We start from the raw sequence: 6,429 nt of genomic DNA, 5'->3' as shown, positions 1-6,429 counted from the left end.
GGAATTAGTCAATTTCTACGTGATATAGATCTGCTACTCCTGCTGCTGCTAAGTCACCTCAGTCGTGTCCGACTCTTTTGGACCCCACAGACTGCAGCCCACCAGGCTCCCCCATCCCTGGGATTCTCCAGGCAAGAACACTGGAGTGGGTTGCCATTTCCTTCTCCAATGCATGAAAGTGAAAATGAAAGGGAAGTCGCTCAGTCGTGTCCGACTCTTAGCGACCCCATGGACTGCAGCCTAACCAGGCTCCTTGGTCCATGGGATTTTCCAGGCTAGAGTACCAGAGTGGGTTGCCATTGCCTTCTCCAATATAGATCTATAAAATATGAAATATTTTCTTTGCTTTACTTTTCTGAGTTAAATACTACAGGTTCACTCTTGTGAAAAAATATACATCCATAATTATTATATGGAAATAGCACAGAGTACCATACGGGTAATAATTCCAAGTACTGGGAATTCTCTGCTAACCATGAGTAAATTCCATAGGTAAATGCAATACCCAACGTTGCTAGACCTCATCTCACATGGTTACAGTATCTGTACCTCAGTTCAATTCAATTTAGTCACTCTGTCTTGTCCGACTCTCTGTGACCCCATGGACTGCAGCACACCAGGCTTCCCTGTCCATCACCAACTCCAGAAGCTTGCTCAAACTTATGTCAGTCGACTTGGTGATGCCATTTAACCATCTCATCCTCTGTCATCCTTTTCTCTTTCTGCCTTCAGTCTTTCCCAGCATCAGGGTCTTTTCAAATTAGTCAGTTCTTTGCATCAGGTGGCCAAAGTGTTGGAGCTTCAGCTTCAACATCAGTCCTTCTAATGAACATTCAGGACTGATCTCCTTTGGGATGAACTGGTTGGATCTCCTTGCAGTCCAAGGGACTCTCAAGAGTCTTCTCCGACACCAGCTCAAAAGCATCAATTCTTCAGCCCTCTGCTTTCTTTATAGTCCAACTCTCACATCCATACGTGACAGTTGCAAAAACCATAGCTTTGACTAGATGGACCTTTGTTGGCAAAGTAATGCCTCTGCTTTTTAATATGCTAGGTTGGTCATAGCTTTTCTTCCAAGGAGCAGGAGTCTTTTAACTGCATGGCTACAGTTACCATCTGCAGTGATTTTGGAGCCCAAAATAATAGAGTCTGTCACTGTTTCCACTGTTTCCCTATCTATTTGCCATGAAGTGATGGGACCAGATGCCATGACCTTAGTTTTCTGAATGTTGAGTTTTAAGCCAGCTTTTTCACTCTCCTCTTTCAATTTCATCATGAGGTTCTTTAGTTCTTCTTTGCTTTCTGACATAAGTGTGGACTCATCTTCATATCTGAGGTTATTGATATTTCTCCTGGCAATCCTGATCTCAATCTGTACCTAGATGAATAGATGGAGTCAAATATATCATGGACACTAAAGAAATATTTGTTGAATTGAACTGAAGTAACTCAGGATTCCTTTTTTTATTTTTTTCTCCTCTGGTGATTCTCAGTGCTAAAAATGTATATTCAGAGCAAGAAAACAAGGGTAGTATGTGATGTATAGATTGACCTCAGTGAGTTATGTTGAATAAGGCATTGTTGCTTTTCATGAACACGATTGAAAACTTCCCCAATAGAAACTCTGAAAATGCAATAACTGAAGAACAAAGATGCCAAACTTGAATATAACCAGAGACTTTATGATTCCAAGAGATTATCTGCACTCTAAAATTTAATTTATCCATCACCATAATCCTCTAAATTGAAGGAACAAGATAATGAATAATGTTTAAGAAAATGTTGAGTTTTGCACAGAGTACTAAAGGATATGAAACACAATTCACATATCAGAATGAAAGTGAAAATGAAAATTCTTGCTAATGTAAGACCCTAACTGAGCAGAATTTAAAATAGATTGCTCTTGCAAAGTATATAGTCAAATTGGAAATATTGCCAAAAGATTTTTAAATTTCCCTATGATTATACTGAGTAGCATCACTTATAGGAATTTATCCTAAAAATTATTTAGGACATTTTACAAAGATCTTCCTAACAGCAGGATATTAAAAGCAACCTAAATTATAAATAATAGATTATTTATCTCTATGTAATCTTATAACAGTTAGAGTCACTATAATTAAATGTACAAATAGATACTAAATGAAAAGCAATATTTTAATGTAGTTATAAGATTATAAAGATAAAACAATGTCTACCATTGCTTAGGCAGTAGAGATATGGGAATTTTCATATACTATATCTATAACCAGAAAAAATATATGATAAAAATATTGGTTTGTAGTGCAAACCAAATTGCATAAGAAATGTACCAACCAAAAGCATACCTATATTTTTGAGATATGAACTCCATGAGACCGAGATTTTCATTGTATTCATCTTTGTTTCCTGGCACTGTGCTCAGCCCATAGGAGATGATTAATAAGTGTTGCTTGAATGAACATAATCTGTTGATCAATCAAAGATAAAATGGGGCTCTCAGTTCTCTCTCCTGAAATTGTGCAGAATTCCAATGATTATAATAGCTTTTCTTGTTTCAGTAGTGCTACCATTTCACAGGTCTTCCCTCCTCTTTAGTGGGGGAAAAGAACCACTATGGGCCTCCAACTCTTGCTTATTTAAGTTTAATTCATCCAAAATATAAAACAATGCATTTCATCTGGGTCTAATTTCATTTCGGAAACGATATTTTGTAAAAATGCAATCTCAGTCAAGAAAGAACAGAAATATTTTTATTATATTGAATTTACCTTTACAGATTCATCTCTTCTGCTACCATTACTAAAAATATATTAGCAATCATAGTCTGTACATCTACATAACCTCATGACCTTAAATACTAATTTGAAAAATCTATTCAGTCACTTAGTCATGTCCAGCTCTTTGTGACCATGTGGATTGTAGCCTGCCAGGCTCTTCTGTCTATGGAATGTTCAAGGCAAGCAAATTGGAGTGGGTTTCTATTTCTTTCTCCAGAGGATCAAATGTTGGTCTCTTTCATCTCCTGCATTGACTGACAGAGTCTTTACCACTGTGCCTCCTGAGAATACCATTTATATTCAGCAAAATTATGTATGTAGAAGGATTTCCCTTCGAGAAATATATTTTAATAGCATTTATCACCTTGTAATACTTTTCTTTCAAAAGAGATTGCTTATTCATTACTTCTACAATTTGACATTGTCTCCAAGAACAAAAGGAAACATGAATACAATTTATGGATAATGACAAGAAAGGGAAATTAACCTCGCTATATCTAAATTATCACAGAGGCTGCTTTTCCTGCAGGAGCCCCTATCATTATGAAAACCACACCACTTACTTGCAGGCACAGGGGGATGTCCACCAAAGCACAATTTAAATTAAGAAGCTTTGTGTGATAAACAAAGGCCTGTAGATGAAATACACCCAGTGTTCCAAGTTATTGCAGAAATGTATGAGGGTTTCCTCATGGTTCTGCAGCTAAAGAACCCACCTGCATGCAGGAGACAGTCACAGGAGATTTGGGTTCAATCCCTGGGTCAGGAAGATCCCCTGGAGGAAGAAACAGCAACCCACTCCAGTAATCTTGCCTAGAGAATCCCATGGACAAAGGAGCCTGGGAACAGAAGCTACATACAGTCCAAAAGGTCACAAAGAGTCAGACAAGACTAAGCATGCATGCAGATGCAAGTGTTTACCTTGATATGTCAATGTCTCCAAAGAGACAAAGGCATAAGGAAACAATTCTTACAGTGCAGGATACAGCTTTCTTTGATGACTAATTCTGTAAGCTCTGTATCATCCACAGGGATTTTCAAGAAAAGAGGAGACAAATAGCTACTCTTTTGAGAAAAGAACTGCCCCCTTTTCTTGTTAGTTTCAAAGATATAGGAGAAAAAATAAGTGGAATAAGGTTTTTTTGGCTCACTGTGGCACTCAAATCTCTCTGTGTGTCAGAATCTTTTTATCTTTTACATTTATTCTTAAAAACAAGAATTGAAATTTTATCAGCTTGGGGCATAGAATCTGCAAATTAAAAATGTATAGTATTTAAAACTTTATATATTCTTCAAGTGTGAAGGAAGTTCCTCTTTTATATCTCTAATCATGAAAGAACAGAAGATTTTAAGTTCAAGAAGTCAGTATTATTGTATCCTATATTGCATTGTATTTCAAAACTTTCTAATTTAGTTATTTATTCATTTCTTTATTCAACAGATTTTTACAGAAGGCCAATATACATTCTGAAAGCTATTCTTTACTGGGGATACAATAGTTTTTAAAAATTCTTGCTCTTATGGATTTTACATGGTGAAGTGAAAGTGTTGGTCATTCAACTGTGTCCGACTCTTTGAGACCCCATGGACTGTAGCCCATCAGGCTCCTCTGCCCGTGGAATTCTCCAGGCAAGGAGACTGGAGTGGGTTGCCATTCCCTGCTCCAGGGGATATTCCTAACCCTGGTCTTGGTGATTGAACCTCGGTCTCCTGCACTGCAGGCAAATTCTTTACCATTTGAACCACCAGGGAAGCTTGCTCTTATCTATTTTACATGGTATATTTTAAAATAACATAAAAATAAGTTAATTATGTAGCTTTTAGAAGCAAGCACTATTTTTTAAAAAAACAGGAACAAACCAGAGAGCCAAGAAATAGATCCACATAGTCAACTGATCTTTGTCAAAGAAACAAAGGCAATACAATGAAGCAAAAATAGTCTTTTCACCAAATGTTGCTGCAACAACTGGACATCCACATGCAAAAAAATAAAAGAAAATGAACCTAGATACAAATATTACACCCTCCACAAGAATTAACTCAAAATGGATAACAGATCTAAATGTAAAACCCAAAACTGTAAAACCCCTAGAAGATTGCATAAGAAAAAACCTACATGAACTTCGGAATGGTAACGACTTTTTAATTTTCTCAAACATGGAATGCTTCATGAATTTGCATGTCATCCTGGAGCAGGGACCATGCTAATCTTCTTCAGATCATTTCAGTTTTAGTACATGTGCTGCCAAAGCAAGCATGGCAATAGCTTTTAGATGCAATGCCAAAAGCACAACCCATGAAAGAAACTGATAAGCTGGACTTCATCAAAATTTAAAAATTCTGCTCTCTGAAAGACATTATCAAGAAAATAAGACAAACCACAGACTGGGAAAAAGATACTTGCAGAAACCACATCTGACAAAGAACTATTATCAAAATAGACAAAGAACTTCTAAAACTCAACAGTAAGAAAACAAACGGGCTTCCCCTGGTGGCTCAGACAGTAAAGAATCTGCCTGTAAAGCAGGAAACCCCAGTTCAACCCCTGGGTTGGGAAGATCCCCTGTAGGAGGGCATGGTAACCCACTCCAGTATTCTTGCCTGGAGAGTTCCCTGGACAGAGGAATTGTGGGCTACAGTCCATAGGGCAGCAAAGAGTTGGACACAACTGAGTAACTAATATTTTCACTTTGAAGAAAACAACAATGTGATTAAAAACAAAATAAGCCAAAGCCCCTAACAGAAAACTTACTAAAGAAGACATACAGATGGCAAATGAGCATACAGAAAGGTGCTCTACATAATATGTCATGAGGAAAATGCAAATTAAAACAACAATGAAATATCACTACACACCTATTAGGATGGCCCAGAACATTGAAAACACCAAATGCTGGAGAGGATACAGAACAACAGAACTCTCATTCACTGCTGGTGGGAAAGCAAAATAGTTCAGATACTTTGGAATACAATTTGTCAGTTTCTGACAAAAAGTAGACATTTTCTTACTGTATGATTCAACAATCACACTGCTTGGTATTTACCTAAAGGACTTAAAACATGTCCACACAAAATGTGCATTTAGATGTTTACAGCAGCTTTATTCATAATTGCCAAAATGTGGAAGCAATCAAGATGTCCTTTAGTAGGTGAACAGATAAAGAAACTGTGGTACATTCAGACAATGGAATATTATTAAACACACAAAAAGGAAATGAGCTATCAAACAATGAGAAGACAGGGAGATAACGCAAATGCATGTTACTAAATGAAGGAAGTGAATGTGAAAATGTTACATATTGTATGATGCCGACCATATGATATTTTGGGAAAAGGAAAACTATGGAAACAGTAAAAAATTTCAGGGGTTGATGGAGAAGACTGTGATGAATCTATAGCATAGGGAAGATTTATAGAGCAGTGAAAATAACCTATGTGATACCATAATGATAGGTACATGTTATTATGCATGCATGCTAAGTCACTTCAGTTGTGTCTTACTCTTTATGGCCCTATGGACTGTAGCCCACCAGGCTCTTCTGTCCATGGGATTCTCCAGGCAAGAATACTGGAGCTCCTCCAGGGGATCTTCCTGACCCAGGGATCGAACCACATCTCTTATGTCTCCTGCATTAGCAGGAAGGTTCTATAGACTAGTGCCACCTATGAA

General features: G+C 37.3%; 1 non-coding gene across 1 annotated transcript; it reads right to left on the bottom strand.

Annotated features, from left to right (window-relative positions):
• Window positions 1-4,910: 4,910 nt before the first annotated feature.
• On the bottom strand, window positions 4,911-5,013 carry LOC128058143 (U6 spliceosomal RNA). Its single transcript, XR_008200407.1, has one exon. It is a non-coding gene; the product is annotated as a U6 spliceosomal RNA (small nuclear RNA).
• Between the last annotated feature and the right edge of the window lie 1,416 nt (window positions 5,014-6,429).

The sequence above is a fragment of the Budorcas taxicolor genome, chromosome 1 (genome assembly GCF_023091745.1).
Source record: "Budorcas taxicolor isolate Tak-1 chromosome 1, Takin1.1, whole genome shotgun sequence".
Lineage (NCBI taxonomy): Eukaryota > Metazoa > Chordata > Mammalia > Artiodactyla > Bovidae > Budorcas > Budorcas taxicolor.
Note: the sequence above shows the minus strand (reverse complement) of the source record. Positions and strands in the feature narration are given on the sequence as shown.